General features: G+C 47.7%; 3 long non-coding RNA genes across 5 annotated transcripts in view; 1 reads left to right on the top strand and 2 right to left on the bottom strand.

The window, feature by feature from the left end:
• The window catches only part of LOC135280254 (uncharacterized), a 12,012-nt gene extending 1,858 nt beyond the window's left edge, over positions 1-10,154 (bottom strand). For all 3 annotated transcript variants that reach the window (XR_010347284.1, XR_010347283.1, XR_010347285.1), the window contains exons 1-2: positions 9,950-10,154; positions 1-5,628 (exon numbers count right to left, since the gene is read on the bottom strand). The exon at positions 1-5,628 is cut by the window's left edge. This is a non-coding gene — a long non-coding RNA (uncharacterized LOC135280254). The remainder of the gene's footprint in view (positions 5,629-9,949) is intronic.
• LOC135280256 (uncharacterized) lies at positions 10,118-12,095 on the top strand. The gene is made up of 2 exons (XR_010347287.1): positions 10,118-11,127; positions 11,702-12,095. It is a non-coding gene; the product is annotated as an uncharacterized LOC135280256 (long non-coding RNA).
• Positions 11,404-13,673, bottom strand: part of LOC135280253 (uncharacterized) — a 131,965-nt gene continuing 129,695 nt past the window's right edge. The window contains exon 10 of the long non-coding RNA XR_010347277.1: positions 11,404-11,496. This is a non-coding gene — a long non-coding RNA (uncharacterized LOC135280253). The remainder of the gene's footprint in view (positions 11,497-13,673) is intronic.

The raw sequence follows: 13,673 nt of genomic DNA, 5'->3' as shown, positions 1-13,673 counted from the left end.
TTAAATTATGCATATTATTAGATGAAATTGAGTGTTTGAACTGCGAGTTTAGTGATCCCAAGGGGTTTCTGAATACACAAAATCTTGTTTTAAGAAAAAAAGTAGCTAATTTCATCTCAGAGTCCCACTTATGTAAAAATCTACCCCCTTCTTCCCTTCACCTCTCTTTCCTGCCCCTAGGTGTAATACATTGTACTTTTAAAACATAATTTTATCTACAAGAGAGGAAACTGTAACTACTCCAAAGAGTGTGCAGGGAGAGCCCATTCCCATCACACCAGTGACCACTGGTGTCACTGGGAGGCACGAGAGCATTTATGGAAGGGATCAGGTTTGCACTGAATGACTCCCAGCAGTGACGTGAGCATCCTGTCTCTGGCAGGACTTGTGAACAACGTGGGATACCCTTTGTGTGGGATTCAATACCTGACTGTGAAATGCAGGGATGTGGCTGTTAGCTGTGCTTTGATCAGAGCTGACTGCGAAGTCTGGGTGCATTTTCAACCTCTACAGTTACCCAAGAGATTGATGGCAGCAGATTCAGAAAAGATTTCCAGGCTTCCCATTTAGAATAATTTTTATATGTTGATTTTATCTGTGGTAAAAAGGTTAAAAAACCAAAAGAGGGGATATGTCAATACTCCACCTGACCAGGGCAGCTCCAGGTGCCTCTGTGTTGCCTCTCCTTTTCTCTGGCAGTCAGTGCATCTCTGGTGGATGTTGTCCTGCACACAAAATTGTGGCTTGTGCTGGAATTTACTTTGATGAAGACCTCAGATTGAACTGGCAAGTGGGTTTTGTTTGAACCCTGCAGCCCCTATGCTCAATTCTTTATTAACTTTTTCAATATGTTCTATTGCAGTCAGGCAACAATATGGGAGTTATCTTGCAGCTAATTTAACACCTGTAAATTCCCATGGCTGGTAATGAAACCTTGTATAGGCTAGTAGGTGAAGCATTTGCTTCATATATCAAAGGTCATTAGTTCAGTATTTGTTAACACTGTAGCTTTTATTAAATTTTTTCATCCTTTTTTTTTTTTTGCATCAGTGTGCTTACAGCCTGATTAATTCTTCTGCTTCCCAAAGTTAAATAGGAAAAATGAATATCACCTGACCAGAACATTGGGGCTAAATTCTTTGTTGAAATCTGAATTAGCCTGCTAGAAATTATACTTCCAAAGCTCCTCACCCATTCAGGGACAAGCAGATTAGGAGGCTGTGTGAGGAAGGGGAAAGAACAGACAAGCTCCTTGCAGCAGGAAGCAACAGTTTTGGGTAACTTGTATGCCTCCCAACATTTAAATTAATCTTTGTGGCATATTCAACAACTTGACAGCTCTCTACTACCACAAACATATTTTTATTTCGTTGCTTTCCCATTTTTGCTTGTTTTTTGTTAAGGTAATTTACAGTTTTGGACTATTTGGACGCAATCCTTGGGAGACAGAAGTTGATGAAGAGGAGACACAACCCAGCACAACCAAACCAAATAACCTGCCAGTAAAAGATGCCCTCCCTCAGTGTCCTTCAACACACTGCCTGGTGCTGGATGGGATCTGAAAGCCCCTGATTTAGAGACAGTCTCCAGCAGTGATCCCTTTGCTCAGGCTGGCTGGTCACAGTCACACAAGGCTCATCACTGCCCTGCCCAGTGCTGCTGTTGGAAGTGCTCCTTCCCTGTGCTGAGCAGGCTGTGCATCCCTGCTGCACTGCCTGTGCTAAAAACAGCTGACACAGGGAGCTCCAAGCCCCACAGCTGCTTTTCCTGGATGTTTTGTATCTAAACTGACCCTTTCTCAACCCTGTCATGGGCTGGGTCCACCACAGTAGCCAATTTTTCAAAACACAACCAGCACAAAGCAATGTTATAATGAAACCAAGCAGCTTCTGGAGATGAAATCACAAGGATTCTGCATCCAAATGGGATGCTGCAGCTCCTGGGAAGTGCTGAGTGTGTGCTTTTTCACCTGGAAAGGTCCTGGCATGGATGCTGTTTATCAAAATAACAACTCATTGAAACACAGCTGGAAGTGCTGTCAGAAGTGTTGAAGTGCTGCTGTCTCCAGACTGCCGTGTCTCTGCTGGCTTTTCCAGAGAAGGGAAATCAGTGGGCTCAGAATGAGCCCTGAACACAGAACTTACCCAGTGGTGTCTGACTGTGTCAAGAACCTGCAGCCAGCACAGCCCCCCCGTCACAGACCTTCCAGAGTGGCATCTTCCCCTCCTGTCAGCCTGGAGTGATTCTGGACTCTGCATTGCACAGTAGGTGCCATGTCACAGCTGCCCTTCCAGAACCTGCCAGTAATGGTCCTGGTTATCAGCAGAGAGAAGACATGCTGGATGCATTCCTCAGACTCCTTGTTAATTTTACCTAAAATAAGCAGAGTTTTTTATTAACCTCTTTACGTTGCAGCATTTTATAGAATATCGGGTTCTTTGTAAGGCACACATGCTGGTTTTTATTCATATCTGTGTCAGCCTCAGAACTGGCTTTTTGATGCAATTCATTAATTCAGAACTGAAAGGGCTTTCTCATTCTACAGCATTTAGATGCCAGAAAAAAAGTGTGTTTTGTAGTTCATCACTGTACTACCAAGCAGCCACATTGATATATTCCACCAGACTATTCAGCTTGCAGAGTAAGAAGATCACCATCTGAGGCACACATCTCTTTTAGAAAAAGGAAAAGATAATTATTAGTAAGTCAGAGGTGGTCCAAAGTCATCATTAGCTTCTATCTGTATTCTGAATAATGTAAATATGATTTTCTTAGTTCATACTCACAGATAATGTCAGACAATTCATCTATGCTCAAATGATAAACATCATTCGAAGAACATGACTACCAAACCCACTTCTATGTTAAATAAGGCATATTTAGCATATGAGCTAAAGAGAAGGGCTCACTTTTTCAGTGATGGGGCTGCTGTACCCATTGGCTTGGGAAGAGCTGTCCTGGGACGCCCTGTGCCAGTGCCAATCTCTGTGCCAGTGCCACCCTTGCTGGGGTCAGATGTGTCGCTGGTTGCACCAGTGGCCTCAGCAACCTCAGTTGTCGCAGCAGCTGTGCAGGGACTGACACCATGATCCAAACCCCAGCTGCAGAAGGAGTTTGAGTGTCCAGGCATGTCCTGCCCTGCCCTCAGTGAGGCATGGGAAGGGCAGAACCAAGGAGGGGAGGGGGAGTTGTGTGTGTATTTATGTATGGGCATGTGCCAGGGGAGGCTTTGGTTGGACATCAGCAGGAATTTCCCCATGGAAAGGGTGGTCAGGCCTTGGCAGGGGCTGCCCAGGGAGATTTGGGAGTGCCCATCCCTGGAGGTATCCAAGGAAAGGCTGGAGGTGGCACTCAGAGCTCTGGGCTGGTGATGAGGTAGGGATGGGGCACAGCCAAGACGTGATGGGCTGGGAGGTTTTTTCCCAATCCTAATGATTCTATGATTTCATGATTACATGTCCACACATGTGTGTACTTGCATGTGAATGCACCTGGCCCAGGTGGCCCAGAAACACCAGCCAAAGAACAAGTGGATGTTTTCCCTATGAGCTGTGCACAGAGCAGCCCCAAGAGCCCAGAACTGCCCTGCCCTGGCAGTCCCAGGCCTGAGTGCCAGGCAAGGTCCATGGCCACATGCTGGGGAGGAGAAGGATCACCTCCAGTCCTTCCTGGCTGTGAGCACATCTTACTTTACCAGGCTGCCATTGCCTATTCTCCCAGCCCTTCCCACTTCTGCCACATAAGGAAAGGATGCTGGATCCAGCACTGATTAGAACTGGAATTATTAGCTTGACCAGAACACACCAACTCACCCCCAGGGCAGCAGTACCAGGCTCTTCATCCACAGCCACAGTGAATGGTGGTTGGTGGCTCCTTTTAATTGGGGAATTTATTTGTTTTAAATTAACAAAACCTTAGTTTTGTTGCAATTTCCCCACATGTGTTCTGAAATTATGCAGGCCACCCCTGCCACCTCTCCATTGGCAAAACCAGTGCTGTGCCAGGGCTGTCCCAAGCATCCCTCTGGGTTCAGACAGTGCCTCCCCCTGCAATGCTTTCATGTGCACTTTTCAAAGCATTTGAAACCGAGATAGAAAACTCACACTTCACAGTGTTTCTGTCTGTTTGATTGAACTTCTCAAGTCTCTCCATTTCTCTTCAGACGTAGAGAGCCCGTGAGCAAAAAGCCAAACTTTTTCCACAGCTTATGTTCTTGTAAAAACAGCTCCAAGTACACACATTCTGCTCCTCACTCCAGTCAGGCTCCACATGCCAAGTCAAGTATTTATTTTCATTACTTTTGAGACCACCAAAATTAATGTATCTTTCAGACAGGAAGAATTTTATTTATTATGGTGGATTTGAATCCAAGAGATGAAAGAAGAGCACCATGCATCTTGAAAGCAACTGAGCCTGGGAGCAGGAGGAGATGGCCCGACCTGAGTTCCCCTCCCTCTCTGGCAGCAGCCCCCTCCAGCTCTGAGGTGTGTCCGTACAGATGGACATGAAACCCTCTAAACCAACACCGTAAATCCTGCCACAGTTACAGTAGCGAGGGCAATAGGGTGTCAATGCTTCAATGAATTCCCTATTTTCCTGAGTCGCTGGTGTAGCTCCTGGTTGATGGCATGGGTTGGGTGGATGTGAGGCTTCTGGACAGAATCTGCTCATCCCTGGGGAGCATCATCCAGAGAGAAAACAGATTAATTTTTCCCTTTTTCATGCTCTGATCCCTGAACTCCTGCTACTCACTGAGTGATCTCACCTGTATTATGCAGGTGTTGTCTACTAATTTTTGCTGTTTGTCACAGTACTGTAGTTTTTCTCTCCTTCTGAAACCCACCCCAACATGACAGCTTGGTGGAACTGCTTGGTGTAAAAGAGCTGGAAGCTGTGTCCTCGAGCCAACACTGTGCTCTGCAGTACATCTTCATCAGGAAGTCCAGACCCAGCAGGGTTTTGCCTCTGTTTTCCTATGGATCCCATCATGAGTTTCTTTGAAAGTGTAGAAATGAAATCCTAGCTTGTTAAAGGAAAAAATGCTGCTTCTGTTCCTTTCCAATGTGGCTAGAGTTCCACCAAAACATTGCGAAAGTAATTTTGCCCATTAGGAAGAAAATGGATTATAACTCTGTAACAACTTCAGAAAAAAATAATTTCACTTCTAGACCAGAGCCAGTCACAAGATGGATTGGGCTGGTCATTGACACTGGCAATTTTTAGGCAAAAATATCCTACTGAGAAATCTCATTAATGCCACTGCACTCGAGGCTCTTCCACACAAGGAGGCAGCTGGGTTGTGTCATATAGATGAGAGGAAACTGTGGTGGGGCTGAGAGGAGGACAAAATCCTTGAGAAATTAGGCTGGGAAGTTCCACATCTCATACAAGAACTTGCTGCTTCTTCCATGAAACTCATTGAAGCCTCAGACAAGCCTTAAATGTGTTAAAAAGGCACCTGACCCCAGATGTCCTGCTTGAAGTAATGCCAGTTTGGAAGTCCTTGAGACAGAGCATCAGATCCCTCCCAGGCTGTATATGATACGATTTCTCATTGCAAAACCTTCAGTGGAAGTGTGTTTAGCTGCTTTCATCATCTCTGATAACACCTCAAGCCTGGTCCCAGCTCTTTAAGAGAGTAAAGAAAAAAAGCAGTGCATTGGACATCTAATAAAGGAGAATTTGTAGTATCCACAGTTAGTTTGAATTCAACTTAATTGTTTATTACTCTGAGGTCTCTGAAGGATAAAGAATATGGAATAAAATATTTCTATCAACTCAGCCTTTCTCAAAACATTCACAACCTGTTAAATACTAGGGTCACTAACTTTGAAATGATTTCACAATTTGATTTCATTATATTTTAATTGTAAATGATATATTGCAGGGCTCATGGAGAGTGAGAAGCTGGGACCAGGCAACATTAAACCCCTGCTTTTTTTAAATTCTCCAGCCAGATGTACTGCAGGCAGGTGCAACACAAACCCCCAAATACCCTGCTAACATAAGGAGAGCCTGACCTAGAGGGACTGATGTGAGTGGGCTTTTCAGGCCATGTGCTTATTCAGTCCTGGCTGGGGAAAGGCTGCCAGCCCCGGCATGCAGTGCCAGAAGTGTGGTGGTTTTTTTAATGCAAAGTTGCAAAACCACAAAACTCATTTTTACTAGTGACCTTTTTACCACTAATTGTTAGGGTACTTAAAAAAAAAAAAAAAAAAAAAAAAGCTACTTTGGTCAGGGCTGAATTGACATTCCAGAGATGCAGCCCTAGCAGCTGCTCCTGCACCTCACTGCTGTTTTCCCAGTATTTACATTCAAACCCAACTGGGTCTTGCCTGGATGAGTCACACAGCTTTCTGGGTTGCTGTTTGACTTTTTTTTTCTTTGCAAAGCAGCTCTTGATTGTGAAATAAATCACCAAAAATAGTTGGAGTGTTGGAAAGAGGGAGCAGAGTTGGGGTGAGGGTGCAGTCAAGGAGGGCCCAGGGCTTTCCCCCCTCGCCTTCACTGTCTCTTTCTCTCTAAGAACACACAAGCCTATTTGCCCAATTTCTAAAGTTTTTTACACATGGCTAGTCAGTAGCTGCAGCTGGACTCACTGTCCCTTTGAGAGTTCACCCAGGTTTTGAACTCCTTTGCCCAGTATTTAATTCTGATTCACTGCCTGATTCCATTAGAATTGGCGACATGTAAGAGGTGTGTTTGTGAGCAGTGCCTGGCTCTAGTTTTTCCACCTCCTCTGCCGAGCATTCTAGAAAGGGACTGAGCCAAGGCTCAGCTGGGGGGAGAGGGACTCTCAGCCAGGTGACCTTTTAAGCCCATCCAGTTCCACATTCTCCACACACTTTCATGGAGAATTAAATTTCAAATGAAAAAAGGAGATCAGTCTATGTTGACAAGTTCCAATAAATGAAAACAATGCTCTTGGCCTACTTTATTTATAATTTTTGCCATGTTGCAGTTTTATTGAATTATAAGGGTTGGAAGGGATCTTAGACATCACCTTGTTCCATCCCTGCCAGGGCAGGGACACATCCCACTGTCCCAGGCTGCTCCAAGCCCTGTCCAGCCTGGCCTTGGGCACTGCCAGGGATCCACAGGCAGTCACAGCTGTTCTGGGCACCCTGTGCCAGGACCTGCCCTCCCTCACAGGGAACAATTCCTGCCCAATATCCCATCCATCCCTGCCCTCCTCTAGCTTAAAACCATTTCCCCTTGGCCTGTCCCTCTATCCCTTGTCCCCAGTCTCTCTCCAGCTCTCCTGGAGCCCCTTTAGCTACTGGAATGGCCTCTAAGGTCTCCCTGGAGCCTTCTCTTCTCTAAGTGGAATACCCCAAACTCTTCTTCCCACCAGTGTCCAAGTGCCCAGATTGTCACACTGGGTATCTATTGTCACTTTTACAGACAGAAAATAGAGAAATTTCCAGCTTAAATGAGAAAAACCCCAGAATTTACAATAAAGCACTTGATGACTAATGACTTGGGGATTGTGCTCACATTCATGTGGAGAAGGATAGTTCTTTCTGCAAAGGGATATTGGTTTTGCTTGGTCTGTTAGTTATTTTTAGCCATTGTCTCCCAAATTTTTCCTATGGTTCAGAAGTCCTCAAGTGATTTCCTCTCCCATTCCAAAGTCACAGCTTCCCTGAGTCCAGCAACTACTGCAGGACAGCTTGCTTGTAAACTCAGGGTGAAAGCACTTTGCTTTTCCTTCTGTCAGCAAATCCCAATTTTCTTTTTCACTTCCCAGTATTTTTAATTATCTTCAGAAAATCCTCTTGGCCTCTCACTTGCCCAGGCTGGTCTATAGCAGTGCTAAATGCTCAAAATCATCTCTCTGCACTGGCCAGTGGCAGCTCCTGCCTGGCGGAGCCCATCAGGACAGGGATTCCTGGAGCACGAAATCTCCCACCAGAGCAGCTGCTGAGGGAGCACTGGGTGCAATGGGGGGTGCTGGGAGTGCAGGACTGGCCCTGGAGGGGCAGGACCAGCCCTGCATGCATGCCCACCTCTTGCCTGGTTTCCTCTCCACACCCATCACATGGTGCTGCATCTTCACGCACTTGCCCTCGAAAGCTCTTTGCTTTTGGAAACAAAATTTCAGCAGTAAACAGTTTATGGGGTTATTTACAGCTCAATTTACCAAGCATCCTGCCAGAACACCAAGGGAATGCTGTGGTGTGGTGTCTGTTGAGTGTGGCCAACAGCAGAGAAGTCTTCCCAGAGTTTTTAATGCATTTTGGACCCCTCTCCTTCCTCCCCTCCCCAAATATCTCACCAGTACTAGTGCAAGCCTTAAACTAGGAACACTGCAGCTAGAAAATTACAGGAACCCAGAAGGGCAATGAAAGAAAATAAAAATCACAGAATTCTATGGGGCAATCTGTAATTTTCATAATTTTCAGGTTTGTTTGGTTTTTTTTAAATTATCCCAAAGGATCTGTACTTGAGATCTGCCAGCAGCCTGGGTAGATGGGCAACATGGCAGGGGAAAAAGTTCTGTGGCACCACTGCTGAGGTCAGAGGGAGATGCCAACAGGGCAGGCTCCACACCCCACATCAGCTGCTGCTTTTCCTTTGAGCCTGACATGTTTCAAGCAAGCCCCCCAAAACCATTGAAACTTTGCTCTCGTTTGAAGGCAGGGGAAGTCTTACCCTCAACTGAAGTGAGTGCAGAAACAAGAGAGCTCAAGGCAGTTTGGAAACATGGAGTTGAGATATACTCTCTGCCTCAGAATGGGGCTGCTCAGAATTTCCTGGAGAGCTCTGATAATCTGAGGCTTAATTTGTTAATGTTCAAATTAGATCCATTTCTGTAGCTCCTTAACTGAAAGCATCTAGGACAGTGCAGAGGGCTCTGCCTTAACAAAATACCAGTTATGTCACAGTGAAGATTGAGATGGCCTTCCAAGGGAACAGCTCTAAAGGTCAATTCTCTAAAGGTGCATCAGTGTCATGGTGGTTTGGGGCTCCTCAAGGAGCCAGTTCCTCCAAAGACCCTGCAGGGACCCAGGAGAGAGACTGTTGTCGCATCGAGACCCAAGGCACAGAGCTGCCCCTCCAAAGCACCAGCAAGGTGTCTCAGGCTTCACATCTGGTTGAACTGAGGTTCTCTAGATGGTGTGAAAGGCCACACAAATCACATGACAGAGAGGTATGGCTGGACTGGGTGAGTTTGCAAGGAAAAGTCCTTGAGGCAGGACGCAAGACCAGTGCTGGCTGCAGAGCAGTGGGACAGCCCCATGCCAGCCCAGCACCACGTGCCAGCACAGCTCGGGCTCAGCAGGGACACACACCAGCTGCTGGCACAGCAGTGAGAGCAGCCAAACATTGGAGCTCTTCAGCTGCCTGGGCCCTGCTGGCCCTCGAGGGGACATGGTGACATTGCCCGGGGCCATGCAGGGTGAGCTTGGGTTTCCTCTGAACCCATCTGGCTACTCAGTTCAGCTGTGGCCGTGCCCAGCTCTCTGGGCTATGGCACAACACAGCCCTGGCACCAAGAAACCTGGCACCCTGCACGTACAGCCCGGCCCGGCCCGGCCCAGCCTGGCTCACCCAGCCCTGCCCGGCCCAGCCTGGCTCACCCAGCCCGGCCCGGCCCATCAAGCTGCTCCACAGGCACCCACTGCTGCCAGGCTCTGAGATGGGTGAGTGCTGAGACTGGCCTGGGTGAGCAATCCCTGCTCCAGAGCCAGGCTCACCCTCCAGAGCCAGGCTCACCCTCCAGAGCCAGGCTCACCCTCCAGAGCCAGGCTCACCCTCCACAGCCAGGCTCAGCCTCCAGAGCCAGGCTCACCCTCCACAGCCAGGCTCAGTATCCAGAGCCAAGCTCAGCCTCCAGAGCCAGGCTCACCCTCCACAGCCAGGCTCAGCCTCCAGAGCCAGGCTCAGTACCCAGAGCCAGGCTCATCCCCCAGAGCCAGGCTCACCGCACCCCAGCCAGGCTCACCCCAATCCTCTCTCTCCAGCTGGGCCAGGCCCCTGCGTGGCTGACGGTGCTGGGCTGGGCTCACACTGTCCCAGCTGTGGATGTTGCCCACAGCTGGTGGATACGACCTCTCCTCCCTGCATCATCTGAGCTTCCTGGGCTTGGAGCAAGCATAGACTCAGATCAACAAATCCAGATACAGGAGGAGAGGAACCTGTTTGAGGTTTGAGAGGACAATTCTGCCCTCAGTTACACTGTCTTGAACTACAGCAGATTGGTTAGTAACAAGATACAGACCTAATTCTGATTATTTTTACACCTGCAAAGCCAATGAGTATGGGAGAAGGAGCAGTGCTTTACACTGGCACTGGTGCAACACCAACCACTGCTGCTGTTCAGTGTCCTGGATATTTTCTCTGCAAGATGGTTTCAAACGCTTGAAAAAGAGAGCTGAAAACAAAGAAGTGAAATACCAGCCTCGTGCAGACTTTAAAATGAAAAATAAAGTGTCCAGGAAATCCCTGCAAGGTTTTGGACTGAACAGGAAGACACATTACAGAACTTTTTCAACCTTTTTTGATTTTTTTTCAACTTCAAGCAGCAGAACACCAAAATGCTAACAGGCAGGGCAAATTGAGCAAAAATAAAATATTCTGTGGACTGGGTTGGAGAGTAAGGCAGTGTTTATTTTTTTATGCTTTACACTTTGGCCAGCATTTATCCTGAATGAAGGCAGCAAATGTTATTAGATTTCATGGAATGTAAATAAACAGTTATTGGTAAATACATTTTGGTGGTCTGCTTGTTACACTGCATGTCAGGAAAACTATAGGGAACTGGCAGGAGTTCAGACGTCTTCAAGGAACACAGAAAACAGACATATTTTACTAATTATAGCTAACAAAAACACTCTGAGATTACAGTTAAATTACATTAAAACATAACTTGTTGGCAAAGGCTGTGAGCATAATGCTTTGCCTATATCTTTCTGTATAATGTTTCATTGGAACAGAGCAGAACATCAGGAAAGCCTGGCACAGCCCGCAGCACCGCGGCCCTCGGGGCTGGGCCAGCTGGGCACCATGTCCTGCACGAGCTCCTGGATGTCCAGAGGGGTTCCTACGAGGGCCATGGCCTGGATTTGTCTGCAGCAGGGACTGCAGGGGCCAGATCCCACACCTCCATCTGCACCTGCACAGGTGGGAAGGGAAGGACAAAGAGGCACCTGCTGAGCAGCTCTGGAGAGGGCTGGGGGGCTGGAGCAGTGGGAATTGAGGGCTGGGGGACCAGGAGCAGTGGGAATTGAGGGCTGGGGGGCTGGAGCAGTGGGAATTGAGGGCTGGGGGACCAGGAGCAGTGGGAATTGAGGGCTGGGGGGCTGGAGCAGTGGGAATTGAGGGCTGGGGGACTGCATGGCTGGAGCTCCCCTCAGGAGCTTTGGTGCCCACACCACCGTGCCTGGAGGGTCTGAGCTGCCTCCAGCCAAATCCTCATGGGGCTGGGAGTTGAGTGCCAAGGCTGCTCCACAGCAATGCTCCCTCCACCTCTGGATCTGCTCTGCAGCATCTCTGGGATGAGAAGGACAGAAAGGATGGCTCTGGTATGGAACTTCTGGGGGCACAGGGACATGCTTTGGCTGTGCCAGGATACAGGAACCTCCAGCAGTTGAGTTGCTGGAGGTTGCAAAGTTACAATCAGAAACATGCCTTGACCCAAGCCTGGAATTCCCATTCAGTGGGTCCCCATTTCAGTGAAGGATTTCTCTCCTTACAGGAAGGAGACTGGACTGGCTGTCCTGATGCCCACGATGCCCAGGAGCTGCTTGGGGCATGGCTCTGAGGGGCTCGAGCCCTGCTCACACCTGGGGAGGGTCTTTGGCTGAGCACCCCCTTTGCTGCTCCCCAGCTCCACTCCCACTGCCTGACCCAGCCCGTGGCACTCCTGCTTCATCACCAGAACAAGCCATTCCTGCAGGAGCAGAGCCCAGTAGGGAAGGGAGATCTTTCTGCAGAAATCATTATGTTTTAATGACGTCCAGGGTTTTCAGAACAAATGGGCTGTTGTGAGTGAGTCCCCTCCACCACTGCAGCTCTGCAAGGGGCATGCCTGGACATCAGTGCAGGGATCCTTGCATTACACTGAGTTCAATTACAAACTGTTCACTTCATGTTTCACTTTGTGTGAAATAATTAAGAGAGATGCTCAGAAATGTTGCATGTAAGCACCATTTGGGGCTGAAAAACCCAGGTGTAATATAGGTTCTGTTCTCCCACAGCTGCACGTCAGGAGATGACATTATTGTTATTTACAGAAAGTCTCTAAACTCGAAAAAATTCCTTCCTTCAGGTGGTGGAATATTAAGACTGAGTGGTCCCTGTCAGAGGACCACTGCAGCAGGGCTGGAGGCTCGGCTGGGCCACAATGATGATCTGTTTTAAACCCAGGTAAATCAAAGTGGTCATTGATCTGATCCCAGTTTATCAGGAAGACATGAATAATTTTGTCTGCCAAGTAAATGGAAGGGGGAATGCACAGGCTAATCTGCCCAGAATATTAATAACACTTGTGCCACTGTGCACCACTCCAGAAACACACAGTTCCTGGGGACTGGATTATTCTTGCATCCGTGCCCCTGTGTAAAGAAATCCTGTAATGAAGTCATGCTTCACCATTACCCCATGGTAATCTCTTCACTTGGACTGTCTTTATGTCACATTTATGGCCTGTTCTTTGCTGGGAAGATTTTTAAAGGGGAACTGAAGTTTAAAAGAAGACAGATGACAAGCTGTGATCACGAGGAAGAGAGGCTCACCATATGGAAATAGAAAGCCCTGGCTCCCTCCCCTATCACTCCTCCCCCTCCCCCGCTGAGTTTCTCTACTTCACATGATGCTATTGGGATTTGAAGATCAGAATACAAATTAAATTATTAAATGAGGAACAAAAAAAAAAAAAAAAAACCAAAAAAAAAAACAACCACACAAAAAAAAAACAACCCAAACTTGGGCCTTTCCATCCTTCCATGTGATCCATAATTAAAAATCAAAGTGGGGAAAACAACCCTGCTGGAAGCTGGCATTTGGGATCCAGCCTGGTTGCCAAGAGAAGGATGTAATGCTCAGGCGACATGTGCCTTTGCATGCTATGGGGGCTCATGCATGAACTGCTTCTAGAGCTACGGCATTCTTTTAATGGAAGACTTGTTATGGGGCATACTAATTGCATTATTTATTATTTACTTACTGGGGAAAGGAGGAGCACCACTCCTCAGTCCAGTGCATGTTTCTAATACTGGACTCTTTGTCACCAAACCCACTCAGTGTCCCCAAAGCCAGGAGAGCTGAACTCCCATCAGATGCTTTCAATCCATTAATCCCTACAGCTTGAATGCATGGAAGCAACCCCTCAAAGCCTGGGCAGTGACAGAGAAATGAATGAATCCATTTTAGGCAGACAGAACTTGAGCAGTGGCAGTTTTCAGGTTATTTTTGACTGGGCAATTTAAAAGGAGTTGGTGATGTGGCCATGTCACCCATGGAGGGTGCCCAGCACAGGTAAGGGACAGGGCCCATCCTGGGATGTGGCAGTGGGGGCAGGACACGCTGTGCTCCAGGGGCACTCCCTGTCCTTGGGTCAGCTCTCAGCCCTCCCACCCGCACCCCCTGGGAGCTAGTAAAGATTTTACATTTTTGAAAAACCCCAAGCACACACAGCAGGCCTGAGTTTGTAAAATCTGGCTCCATTT

Source organism: Passer domesticus, chromosome 13 (genome assembly GCF_036417665.1).
Source record: "Passer domesticus isolate bPasDom1 chromosome 13, bPasDom1.hap1, whole genome shotgun sequence".
NCBI lineage: Eukaryota > Metazoa > Chordata > Aves > Passeriformes > Passeridae > Passer > Passer domesticus.
This window is presented reverse-complemented; position numbering and strand designations above follow the sequence as displayed.